This window comes from Pangasianodon hypophthalmus, chromosome 22 (assembly GCF_027358585.1).
Source record: "Pangasianodon hypophthalmus isolate fPanHyp1 chromosome 22, fPanHyp1.pri, whole genome shotgun sequence".
Taxonomy (NCBI): Eukaryota; Metazoa; Chordata; class Actinopteri; order Siluriformes; family Pangasiidae; genus Pangasianodon; species Pangasianodon hypophthalmus.
Window position 1 is genome coordinate 217501 of NC_069731.1, and position 14508 is coordinate 232008.

A 14508-nucleotide genomic window follows, 5' to 3' on the forward strand; every position below is an offset into this window, starting at 1 on the left:
GAAGCAGAGACCGGACTGAAAGGGTTAATGGCTGAGCATTAATGTTAACTGTTGTAATTGTAATCGCTTATTTTATCATTTGAATCGAATAGCTCTGGCCTGGATTGTTCACTGTAATAATTAACTGGACTGATGTTAAATGAAAGATCACACTAATAAGGGTTTTATCGGTATGAGGTGTTGCGGAGAAATTTGAAAGAAGAAAGTTTTGAAAGTTTTGGTTTAAATTAATATTATATTTGCGTAATTAAAACGTGAGTGGTATGAGTTGTGCTTTCTCAGTCAGATGGAGCTCTTCACAGTGAATATGACTTTTAAACACAGTTGAGTAGTGTTTACTCATTTCATTTAGTCGTTTCCGCTGTTTACTGTGTGTTATTGAAAATTAACACGGGGTGAACGCTAACACACCTCTTCTAACTGCTGCTCGTGCTGCGTCACAGAGCGGCGTAACACCCTCAGAGGAAAGTGCTATCTGCCCTCTTCCGCATACATGAGCTCACAGACACACACGATTGGCTAGAGTCTGTCTGGTTTACAGGGAAGAGAGAGTAGATAAGCAAGTGTTTGGTGTGTGTGTGTGTGTGTGTATGAGTCAGTGTGTGTGAGTCAGGGTGTGTATGTGTGTGTGTTTGTGTGCGATTGATCTGTGTATTTCTATTAACACTTATGAAAATGGGGAAAATCTCTGCTGCTGTTCTCAGTTTCATATGTGTGTTTGTGTGTGCGTGTGTGTGTGTGTGTGGGAGGTGTTATAAAAGAAGGTAAATTGTTGTTTTTTGTTTCGTATTGTGTAACACGGAGGCTCTGTGAACGTAGCATGTGGTTTCGCATGTTGGCGTGTTGAGTGATGAGTGGAGCAGAGCCCCAGACTTTAACACTGCGTCACACAAACTTTGTGTAATTTTAGACTCTTTTTAGATTTTCCCCTAAACAGTAGTGTGACTCAGATTTCTGAGCCTTTACAAGTAAAAAATATTAATCACTAAAACAATAAGATTTTAATCTAATCTCAGTTTATTTTATTTTCAATTCCATTATTTTCATTTTTCTCCGATTTTTATAATCCAGAGTTTTGGACTTCTGCCCATTTTAACTGCAGAGAAACAGTTAGTTAATGACAGGTTCCATGTCTTTATACGCCAGAAGTCTTCTTCAGTATATAACACACTTACTTTCTAACTTGTTGCTAATAAAAAAATCAATAAAATAAACCCTAAAAAACTGAGGAACATTCCAGCATGGTGTCCTTCTGAGGGAACCTCAAACGTTCGGTATAGAACCGTATAACGGAGTCGTTCCCTGTTGTAAAACGATCCGAAAAGTAGGAATTTTTTTTAGAATCTAAAGAACCCGTGTGTGTGTGTGTGTGTGTGTGTGTGTAGTAACTGGCTAAGTGTGCAGTATAAAATCTGAATTCTTGCTCAGTATTTTCCTCTTAACACTGAGCACCTGTCATGAGGAGTAAAATCTTCTGCCAATATATCTACTGTTCTGACAATTTAAAACATGAATTTAATAAAACTCTACAGAAATAAGTCTGATAATAATTCAGATCATCGTATAATTATTTGGATATTAATGTAATCATGAATTTCAGATCAAAAATCAGCTTTTTATTGAGACTTTTGTTTGATTATAAGGTTTTTGCGTGTGTTAATTATCTCATTAACACTGCCATAATTCTGATTCTGATGTATTTCTCTTCCTCTCTTCACATTCTCTGTACTCTTCTACTGTTTCCTGTTAATTTCTCTGAACTTCCTGTGTCTCCTGTCTCAGTCACGTCATCTCCAGCTTCTCTTTTCAGCACTGCTCCGTCACTTCTTCTACTCTCTCTCTGTTTTTCTTTCTCTTTATCCTGAGACTCTTTCATAAGTTTTTTTTTGCTAGTTTCACTAATTGTTAGGCAGTGGAGGTTTTTAAGATCCTGTATCAGTTTAATGAACTGATATGAAATTCAGATCTAATGATTCAGTATTAATGATTATTGTTAATTATTATGTTAAGTTTTTATATTATTCTTTATTTCTCAGCCGTGTGATAAACCCTGTGTCTCACACTTTCCTTATTTTTTTTTCTTTTATTATGAATCTCACTGTCGCTCTTTCTGTGTAAAATTACTGTTAGCAAATTGACCTACAAGACACACACACACACACACACACACACACGCAGAGACGAAAGTGAGAAAGAGAACAGAGATTTTCTCCTTTTTCACAAGTGTGTTGTCGTCTCCAGCCGAGTGTTCGTTTAGTGTCTCTGTCTCTTTACCACTCGACTTCCCTGCAGAGACGCCTGGCAGTGTGTAAACTCAGAGCAGAAGGTCAACTAACACACACACACACACACACACACACGCTCTGAGCAGTAATAGATAGCAGTGAAGGAACAGTTTATCAGAGACTCACATCACACCGTCTCAAGTGCATTACTGTTATTACTGACTGATCCGATCCGATCCGATCCATACTGTACTGCAGTAAATGTAGAAGAACAGAGACAGCTGTACATCGTGATAAAACTCACATCATATAAACTCAGTGTTTTATGACACACACACACACACACACACTCGTGCAGAGAGCGGATGATTGGTGGTGATTTGGACAGCAGAAGGTCAAGGCCTTTCGTGACCTGCCCCTCCCATGCCCCCCTGCCCCCTGATCCCCCCCATGTCTATATTTATGGTCTGGTCCGGTCTCATAGTAAAACTAGGCAGCAGGAGCGGATCGTTCCATTTGGTACCCAGCGGGGGGTGGTGAGTAACGTGGCTCATTCCAAATTTCCCACTGAGCTTCTCTTCTGCTGCAGAAGACACACACACGCACACACGCGCACACACACACACATAGAGGCTTCATGATTGATTTATTGTTTCTGAGTCTAATCACTCCCCCAAAGGTAATTTTTAAGCTCTTTATTTTTCACCTCGTACGGCCGCAAAGCTGAAACCCGAGCTAATTAATCTGCTCTGATGCAGAAATGCACCATGAATTTGTTATTGAGTGTGACTGCGTGTGTGTGTGTGTGTGTGTGTGTGTGTGTTACACACAATGATCATCATAAGAAAGTTTTCTTACAAAAACCTGAGTTAATCTTAACCCTTAACTCAACCCTGACCATCACTACACTACATCACTGTCTCTTTCCTGCTACCTGCTTTTTCTGGCTCCGCCCATAACCACGCCCCTGTTCACACCTGTATCTCTTAAAAAACATGTAATCGTAGATCTGGTGAAGTTTTCTGTAAGGAAAAATGTGTTTATGTAACATTTGTGGAAGGAGTCTCCAGTGTCAGCGCTTTGTAACAGTCAGAGGTAAAGCTGGAACTTGAAGTTTTCCGACGTCTTCAGGACGGAGGAGTTTAGTTTAGTTTCTCAGTAACGTAACAAGCTGCGATTAATTTGCCTTATTAACTTAAAGAGAGAGAATAAAGAGTCTCTCAGAGGCTGGTGAGGGAACGAGTGTTTATAGCTGCTATAACGTAAGTGACAACAGAAACTAACTTTTTCACCAACATTAAATGTAACTATAAACGGATAAAAAGTATGACGTGTCATTTTTTTAATAAAAATAATAAATTGTAATCGTTGGTAAGTTGCTGTGGTGTAAGAGGAATAAAACACTTGGGACGTGCAGTTATAGGAAACTAATCAACTTCAGGGTGTAACAGTAACTCCGCTTCATCACACCATCCTGGTGTTGATTATTTTCCCGGAACAGTGTGACACGCAGAGCGTTTAATTCTCACTTATCACTCTGTATCTCTCTTTCTGTTCCTGCCTCTGCATCTTTCTCTCTTTCACTAAATCAGTTCTTTGTATCTTCAAAAGCATTATATATGTTAGCAAGTCAGTCAGAAACATAATACACACACACACACACACACACACAAGACATAGAGACAGATACACTAATACTGTAATCATTTTCACACCTTAACGAGGTTGGAAATGGTTAATGGAAGGTAACACACACACACACACACACACACACACACATAAAGAGCACTCTGTGTGTGCGATCGATGGCAGAGGCACTTTGTCAGTGAAACACTGATTCATGGCCTCGTCTCATTAGCGTTTCCCTCGTTAGTGTGCACTCTGAAAGGGTTTTTCCCATCATGCTTTGCTCCACTTTAGCACTTTACACAGACTTCACTGTTTCGTTCAGAGAGACTGCAGAATAAACACATAGATAGATAGATAGATAGATAGATAGATAGATAGATAGATAGATAGATTATATGTTTTGTTCTTTTTGTCCTCGTCGTCTTCCTCGTGTTTCTTTTCATTCTTTTCATCCACTTTCTCTTTTCTTTAACATGTTCACTGAGAGGAACTGCCATCTCTCTCTCTCTCTCTCTCTCTCTCTCTCTGTCTGTCTCTCTGTCTCTCTCTATCTCTGTCTCTCTCTCTCTCTCTCTCTCTTTCTATCTGTCTGTCTCTCTGTCTCTCTCTATCTCTGTCTCTCTGTCCATTTCTCTCTCTCTCTCTCTCTCTGTCTATGTTAATGAATACAGAAATACAGTCTCTCTCTCTCGACATCTACCTATCTGTTTTTGTGTGTGAGTGTGTTTGTGATTGTGTGTGTGTGTGTGATTGTGTGACTGTGTTTGTGAGTTTGTGTGAGTGTGTGTGAGAGAGTGTGTGTGTGATTGTGTGACTGTGTGTGAGTGTGTGTGTGTGATTGTGTGACTGTGTGTGTGAGTGTGTGTGAGTTTGTGTGTGATTGTGTGACTGTGTTTGTGTGTGTGTGAGTGTGTGTGTGTGTGTTTGTGATTGTGTGTGTGTGTGTGATTGTGTGACTGTGTTTGTGAGTTTGTGTGAGTGTGTGTGAGAGAGTGTGTGTGTGATTGTGTGACTGTGTGTGAGTGTGTGTGTGTGATTGTGTGACTGTGTGTGTGAGTGTGTGTGAGTTTGTGTGTGATTGTGTGACTGTGTTTGTGTGTGTGTGAGTGTGTGTGTGTGTGTTTGTGATTGTGTGTGTGTGTGTGAGAGTGTGTGTGATTGTGTGATTGTGTTTGTGAGTGTGTGTGAGTGTGTGTGAGTGTGTGTGTGTGTGTGTGTGTGTGTGGAGCTCCAGGCCGTCCATGAAGGATCCTCTCTCTATCCATCTCTCCTCTTATTAAAGAACATAAAGCAGCAAAAAGTAATTCAGCTCGCCTCCTTTTATTTATTTATTTATTTCCTTTTTTTTTGCCTTTTTTGCTTCTGCAGCTTTTATGGAGCTCATAATTATCTGGGTGAGAACCCTCGAACAGGAACCTCGTGGGCTTTGTACGATCTTTTTGACATTTTTTTTGGGCTGAGATGGAAGTCATATTAACATTTCCACTTCAGCTGGACAATAGAGTCGGGCTTTCTGGAGGTTTTTGTCGGTTTTTTATATTTGTACTCCAGTTTGCTGACCTGATTCTTCAGGATCTAGTCTCTTCATCTGAGCTGAAACAGAACCATCAATTCCTAAAAGCCCCTTTAAATTAATAAAAGCACAATAATGCACAAAATTACCGGCAAATATTTTGTTTCCTTCCTGCTTTCAGGATTAAACAGGTGAAGAGTGATTTGTAGATTATTTTTTTGTATTTCTTATTTTGCATTTAACTTCCAGACAAACTCTATTATTCACGCAGACGTCCTGTCTTTACCTGTGCACCACAGGTTTACCAGGTGAAGGGGGCGGGGCTTAGAGACTGGGAGTGTTTACAATTTGCATATTCATAGAATCTGTGTTTCTGATGAGGGTTAAAGTCTCAGAGCTTCTGTAAGTTTACTGTGTAATGATATTTTTACTGTGGAGCAGATTATTATTATTATTATTATTATTATTATTATTACATTTTTATGGCATTAAAAACAATTTGTATGTGATTTTAACTCTTAATCTCATCACTAATTTCATGTAATTTAACTCTGTAATGTCTCAGCATCAGTCTCATAACTTCACCCTTTAATATTAGTTTCAGTGTAATTACTGAAGAACAGGGTTTTAGAGTTTAAAGGGTTAATATTTCGGCGCTGATATAAAATAAATAAATAAAAATCAGAGTGCTGTTATTAGGAGTTAATTAGTGATCATTAGAGACAGGAGTGATGTCTCCTCCTCTTCCTCCTCTTCCTCCTGTTCCTCTGTAAATCCTGCTTTTACGGCTGATTAGGTGAAATAATATCATTTTAATTAAACCCGTTATAAAGTAAATCCCGTTACAGCGCGCGCGTGACTGTTATTGTTTATCTCGGTTTCCCTGACTCGCCTCGCGTGCACGCGCTATGACCCCCCCCCCCTTCACCCCCCCCCCCACTTCCGGCTGATTAGTTCTAATGTAATTTTAATTAAAGCCGCAGTGTCAAAGGCTCGGCTCGCCCGAGAATCGGCTCCAGATTGCAGCTCCAGAGGAAATGGATCCGGAGCGCGAGCGGCCGAGTAAACACAAGCTGCTGCTCCGCGAGGAGAGGGACACACACACACGCACACACATGCACACACACACTCACACACACACACATGCACACACATGCACACACACACACACACACACATGCACACACACATGCACACACATGCACACACACACACACATGCACACACACATACACACACACACACATGCACACACACACACACATGCACACACATGCACACACACACGCACACACACATACACACACACATATTGATGAGTTATTATTTGGTTTGATCGCTGCATTAATAATGTGTTTATGTGTTTTATATTCTTTTATTTTGCTGCACAGAATTCTACTCTCCAAAAAAAAACACTTTAAAGGTCCCAGTCTGTCCTTGTCTTTGTGTCTGAGGTGTAAATGCTCACCTCCAGTGTGAATCTTTAAAGCTTCATCCTAAAACTCTAATTCTACACAGTAACTGATTTAAAGGTCACTATCTTCCCTTTTCCAGGAGAGAGATGGACATTAACGGTACTAAAGGTAACGGTTCCAGTCCGGGGACAGTCCAGGAGCGGGACAGGAGCGGGACAGGGGCAGATTAGTTTCCTTCCCTGCTTTCTGAGATTACTGTGTTTTGCGTAAACGTGCCACAGAACCTGCTGTTAGCTCGGGGTGGTAAATGAACTCACTGATTTAGAAACTCAGTCATTAGTGTGAGGAGTTTTATAAAATAAAACGGATTAAAAGCTTTTCGTGCTCGTGCACACGTCACTCGTCCCTGACTGAAGCGTTACGGCTTGTGTGTGTTCCTCTCGGTTACAGGTTCGTCCTTTTGAATGAATGAGTGAATGAGTGAACGAGTGAAGGAGTGAAGGAGTGAATGAGTGAAGGAGTGAAGGAGTGAAGGAGTGAATGAGTGAATGAGTGTCCACTCCAGTAAAGGTGTTGTGGGTTTAATGGCAGTAGCCTGACCATCTGTGCTTCCTCTGCGTGTGGATGGAGCAGGACGGGAAGTGGACCAAACCCAGCGCGCGGCTGTCTCTTTAGCATTTGGCGTCGTGCATCCTGGACATTTGGATATCTTTTGGACATTTGGAGCGTCCGCGGTGGGCCTGAGCAGCGAGCCGTGTCCTAAAAGGGTTTAACTTTGCTAACCTTCCCTCTGCCAGGCCTGCTGATGGGGGATATTGGATTTTGGAGCCGCGGCCCGGGAGCTGGCAGCCCTCAGTGACACGGCGATGTGATGTTATTAGATTTTCCTGTGCGTCATGACCTCCTCCTGGGACAAAATCAGCCATGAGTCGTGTGTGAGTGTGTGTGAGTGTGTGTGTGAGTGTGTGTGTGAGTGACACGCCTGCAGAGAGGGACTTGACTCTTGGTGGAGTCCGGGAGTGGAGACTGACCTCTTTCTGATTAACCCTTCTGTTCTGCTCCGTGTTGGTGCTAAAGCTCCACAGATCGACTCTGTACACGTTACTGCATCATTACTGAGATATTCGCGTTAAAGCCTCTGCTATAATCAGCGGCCATGTTGCAGGGTGTGCTCCTCTGATCCTCTGCACTGAACAGGTGTGATGTGTGTGTGTGTGTGTGTGATTATTCTCAGTGCACTCATCCTTTATTTGAGTGAAATGTGTGTGATGTTTGCAGCACAGTTAAGTGCAAAAGTGCATTTTTTTAAAAAAATTATCTACAAATAAAACAAAATGTAAGAAGCTAAACTGAAGGTGAAATGTGTGAGGACACTGCAACAGAACAAATCAAAAGAAAAAATACGTCAAAAGAAGCTCTGAGTGAGTTACAGAGAGCAGAATATTACACTCAGCTCTAATCTGGACCTTTCCGTGTCTCTGAGCCGGTACTCGTATCTTTAGTAATAATATGTAATTTAATGTGTAATAAATCTTTCACCTGGACATGTGGATATAGTGAGCTTTAAAAATAATTTAAACTACACAATTAGATCATAATTAAATTTTTAGAATAAAGCTTTAAAATGTTTTTAGGTAAATAGAGACACACTGAAAGTGCAGAAGGTGTTACTGCTGCAGCGACAAGGAAAAGAACCGGTTAGTAGTTTATTCTGAACGAGTACATAACTGAGAGGATCTAAAAGCTGTTCAGAGAATATGAAGAATTTGGAAGCAGTTATAAAAGTATATTTGATATATTTTCTATTCAGGAAGAGAGTTTTGAACTGACCTCATAATGTTTTTCACAGTTAATAGCCTTACTGTGCACTATAAACATTTTCATTACAAACGTCAACAGTCTCTTATTGGTTATTGGTTAGAAATAAATCTAAGTGTTTTCCTCCATTAGTCCTAAAGGTCTCAGTAGTTTACTCATCAGCCGTTTCTGGGCCTGGACTGTACTTGTGTAGTTGTGTAGTTGTGCACATGGATTTGCTCTTTTTGAAGCTACATGTGTTTTTATCTCCTGTGTGAATCAGTGTAATTCCAGGTGTAATGATTAATGACTGTAGCAGAGAGAGAACTGAGGAGAACTCGGGGCGGTGCCTCATGCTGACGGGGTTCTGATGGTTCTCAGGCCGCAGCCGTTCAGCGCTCGCTCTCCGTCTCCTGCGCGCTCTCCGCTGCGGTCTCATGCATGTGTGGCACACAGCTCAGTCTCGACTCTGTGGTCAGGTTCAGTTACAGATGTGTACAGATGTGGTCACGGAAGTCTTGCACTGTCTTGAATTTTGATACAGCAGGTGCAGAACGAAACAAGAGAGAGAGAAAAGGACAGAGTGAGAGAGAGAGAGACAGAGAGAGGGGGAGAGAGAAACGGGGAGAGAAGGGGGTGAGTGTGAAAGAAAGAGAGAGAGAGAGGGGGAGAGAGAGACAGAGAGAGACAGAGAGAGGGAGAGAAAGAAACGGGGAGAGAGGGGGGAGAGTGTGAAAGAAAGAGAGAGAGAGAGGGGGAGAGAGAGACAGAGAGAGGGGGGGAGAGAGAGGGGGAGAGAGTGAAAGAGAGGGGGGGGAGAGTGAAAGAAAGAGAGTGAGAGAGACAGAGAGAGAGAGAGAGAGAGAGGGGGGGGAGAGAGAGTGAGGGGGGAGAGAGAAAGTGTGAGAGAGAGAGACACAGAGAGAGAGAGAGAGAGAGAGAGAGAGAGAGAGAAAGTGTGTGTGTGGGGGGGGGGGATGTGAAAGAGAGAGAGAGATAGAGAGAGATAGAGAGAGAACATTAATCGTAATTTTCAGAACTACTCTCTTCAGGTGAAAACTCTTAAACAGTTGGTTTGATGGTAATAAAGTCCACAGTCTTTCCACAGAGCAGCTGTGAGTTCATTATAAAGTCTCATGCACATGTACAGAAAAGCTGTAAAGCAAAGACGGACTGAAAACACACACACACACACACACACACACTCAACTGAACATCACCCCATCCTCACATCTGCGCTCACATCTCATTTTCTGCTGCTACAGATATTTATTATATACTGTAAATAATCTTTATACTCTCCACCCGGCTGCTGCTTCTGATCTTTACATTTACAGCAACTTCTACTGTTACTGTTTTACACTGCTGTCATCTGATCCACTTTATACAGGATCCACTTCATACCGAATCCACTTCATACCGGATCCACTTTATACCGGATCCACTTCATACCGGATCCACTTTATACCAGATTCACCGTGCTGTAAATCACCGTGCTGTAAATCACCGTGCTGTAACTCACCGTGCTGTAACTCACCGTGCTGTAAATCACCGTGCTGTAAATCACCGTGCTGTGACTCACCGTGCTGTGACTCACCGTGCTGTAAATCACTGTGCTGTAACTCACCGTGCTGTAAATCACTGTGCTGTAACTCACCGTGCTGTAAATCACCGTGCTGTAACTCACTGTGCTGTAAATCACCGTGCTGTAACTCACTGTGCTGTAAATCACTGTGCTGTAACTCACCGTGCTGTAACTCACCGTGCTGTAAATCACCGTGCTGTGACTCACCGTGCTGTGAATCACCGTGCTGTGACTCACCGTGCTGTGAATCACCGTGCTGTAACTCACCGTGCTGTAAATCACCGTGCTGTAAATCACCGTGCTGTGAATCACCGTGCTGTAACTCACCGTGCTGTAACTCACCGTGCTGTAACTCACCGTGCTGTAAATCACCGTGCTGTAAATCACCGTGCTGTAAATCACCGTGCTGTGAATCACCGTGCTGTAAATCACCGTGCTGTAAATCACCGTGCTGTGAATCACCGTGCTGTAAATCACCGTGCTGTGAATCACCGTGCTGTGAATCACCGTGCTGTAACTCACTGTGCTGTAACTCACCGTGCTGTAAATCACCGTGCTGTAACTCACCGTGCTGTAAATCACCGTGCTGTAAATCACCGTGCTGTGAATCACCGTGCTGTAAATCACCGTGCTGTAACTCACTGTGCTGTAACTCACCGTGCTGTAACTCACCGTGCTGTAAATCACCGTGCTGTAAATCACCGTGCTGTAACTCACCGTGCTGTAAATCACCGTGCTGTAACTCACCGTGCTGTAAATCACCGTGCTGTAACTCACCGTGCTGTAAATCACCGTGCTGTAAATCACCGTGCTGTAAATCACCGTGCTGTAACTCACCGTGCTGTAAATCACCGTGCTGTAACTCACTGTGCTGTAAATCACCGTGCTGTAACTCACTGTGCTGTAAATCACCGTGCTGTAACTCACTGTGCTGTAAATCACTGTGCTGTAAATCACTGTGCTGTAACTCACCGTGCTGTAAATCACCGTGCTGTAAATCACTGTGCTGTAAATCACCGTGCTGTGACTCACCGTGCTGTAAATCACTGTGCTGTAAATCACTGTGCTGTAAATCACCGTGCTGTAACTCACCGTGCTGTAAATCACTGTGCTGTAAATCACTGTGCTGTAAATCACCGTGCTGTAAATCACCGTGCTGTAAATCACTGTGCTGTAACTCACCGTGCTGTAAATCACTGTGCTGTGACTCACCGTGCTCGTAAATCACCGTGCTGTAACTCACTGTGCTGTAACTCACCGTGCTGTAAATCACTGTGCTGTGACTCACCGTGCTCGTAAATCACCGTGCTGTAAATCACTGTGCTGTGACTCACCGTGCTCGTAAATCACCGTGCTGTGACTCACTGTGCTGTAACTCACCGTGCTGTAAATCACCGTGCTGTAAATCACCGTGCTGTAACTCACCGTGCTGTAAATCACCGTGCTGTAACTCACCGTGCTGTAAATCACCGTGCTGTAACTCACCGTGCTGTAAATCACCGTGCTGTAAATCACCGTGCTGTGACTCACCGTGCTCGTAAATCACCGTGCTGTAACTCACCGTGCTGTAAATCACCGTGCTGTAAATCACCGTGCTGTAACTCACCGTGCTGTAAATCACCGTGCTGTAACTCACCGTGCTGTAACTCACCGTGCTGTAAATCACCGTGCTGTGACTCACCGTGCTGTAAATCACCGTGCTGTGACTCGCTGTGCTGTGACTCACTGTGCTGTGACTCGCCGTGCTGTAAATCACCGTGCTGTAACTCGCCGTGCTGTAACTCACCGTGCTGTAAATCACTGTGCTGTGACTCACCGTGCTGTAAATCACCGTGCTGTAACTCACTGTGCTGTAACTCACCGTGCTGTGAATCACCGTGCTGTGACTCACCGTGCTGTGACTCACTGTGCTGTAACTCACTGTGCTGTAAATCACCGTGCTGTGACTCACCGTGCTGTTACTCACCGTGCTGTAAATCACCGTGCTGTAAATCACCGTGCTGTAACTCACTGTGCTGTAAATCACCGTGCTGTAAATCACCGTGCTGTAAATCACCGTGCTGTAAATCACCGTGCTGTAAATCACTGTGCTGTAAATCACCGTGCTGTAAATCACCGTGCTGTAACTCACTGTGCTGTAAATCACTGTGCTGTAACTCACTGTGCTGTAACTCACCGTGCTGTAAATCACCGTGCTGTAAATCACCGTGCTGTAACTCACCGTGCTGTAACTCACTGTGCTGTAAATCACCGTGCTGTAAATCACCGTGCTGTAACTCACCGTGCTGTAACTCACTGTGCTGTAACTCACCGTGCTGTAAATCACCGTGCTGTAACTCACCGTGCTGTAACTCACTGTGCTGTAAATCACCGTGCTGTAACTCACCGTGCTGTAACTCACCGTGCTGTAAATCACCGTGCTGTAAATCACTGTGCTGTGACTCACCGTGCTGTAAATCACCGTGCTGTAAATCACCGTGCTGTAAATCACCGTGCTGTAAATCACCGTGCTGTAACTCACCGTGCTGTAAATCACCGTGCTGTAACTCACCGTGCTGTAACTCACCGTGCTGTAACTCACTGTGCTGTAAATCACCGTGCTGTAACTCACCGTGCTGTAACTCACCGTGCTGTAAATCACCGTGCTGTAAATCACTGTGCTGTGACTCACCGTGCTGTAACTCACCGTGCTGTAAATCACCGTGCTGTAAATCACCGTGCTGTAAATCACCGTGCTGTAAATCACCGTGCTGTAACTCACCGTGCTGTAAATCACCGTGCTGTAACTCACCGTGCTGTAAATCACTGTGCTGTAAATCACCGTGCTGTAACTCACCGTGCTGTAACTCACTGTGCTGTAAATCACTGTGCTGTGACTCACTGTGCTGTAACTCACTGTGCTGTAAATCATTGTGCTGTGACTCACTGTGCTGTAAATCACTGTGCTGTGAATCACCGTGCTGTGAATCACCGTGCTGTAACTCACTGTGCTGTAAATCACCGTGCTGTAAATCACTGTGCTGTAAATCACCGTGCTGTAAATCACCGTGCTGTAACTCACTGTGCTGTAAATCATTGTGTTGTAAATCACTGTGCTGTGACTCACTGTGCTGTGACTCACTGTGCTGTAAATCACTGTGCTGTGACTCACTGTGCTGTAAATCACTGTGCTGTGACTCACTGTGCTGTGACTCACTGTGCTGTAAATCACCGTGCTGTGACTCACTGTGCTGTAAATCACTGTGCTGTGACTCACTGTGCTGTAAATCACTGTGCTGTGACTCACTGTGCTGTAAATCACTGTGCTGTGACTCACTGTGCTGTAAATCACCGTGCTGTAAATCACTGTGCTGTGACTCACTGTGCTGTAAATCACTGTGCTGTGACTCACTGTGCTGTAAATCACCGTGCTGTAAATCACTGTGCTGTAAATCACTGTGCTGTGACTCACTGTGCTGTGACTCACTGTGCTGTAAATCACCGTGCTGTAAATCACTGTGCTGTGACTCACTGTGCTGTGACTCACCGTGCTGTAACTCACTGTGCTGTAAATCACCGTGCTGTAAATCACTGTGCTGTAAATCACCGTGCTGTAAATCACCGTGCTGTAACTCACTGTGCTGTAAATCATTGTGTTGTAAATCACTGTGCTGTGACTCACTGTGCTGTGACTCACTGTGCTGTAAATCACTGTGCTGTGACTCACTGTGCTGTAAATCACTGTGCTGTGACTCACTGTGCTGTGACTCACTGTGCTGTAAATCACCGTGCTGTGACTCACTGTGCTGTAAATCACTGTGCTGTGACTCACTGTGCTGTAAATCACTGTGCTGTGACTCACTGTGCTGTAAATCACTGTGCTGTGACTCACTGTGCTGTAAATCACCGTGCTGTAAATCACTGTGCTGTGACTCACTGTGCTGTAAATCACTGTGCTGTGACTCACTGTGCTGTAAATCACCGTGCTGTAAATCACTGTGCTGTAAATCACTGTGCTGTGACTCACTGTGCTGTGACTCACTGTGCTGTAAATCACCGTGCTGTAAATCACTGTGCTGTGACTCACTGTGCTGTAAATCACTGTGCTGTGACTCACTGTGCTGTAAATCACTGTGCTGTGACTCACTGTGCTGTAAATCACTGTGCTGTGACTCACTGTGCTGTGACTCACTGTGCTGTAAATCACTGTGCTGTGACTCACTGTGCTGTAAATCACTGTGCTGTGACTCACTGTGCTGTAAATCACTGTGCTGTGACTCACCGTGCCCGTTGTCTCGTTTTGGTCGTCATTATAGTGTATTGTGATGTTTGCACTGTGCACTTTATGTAAATATGTATAGCGTC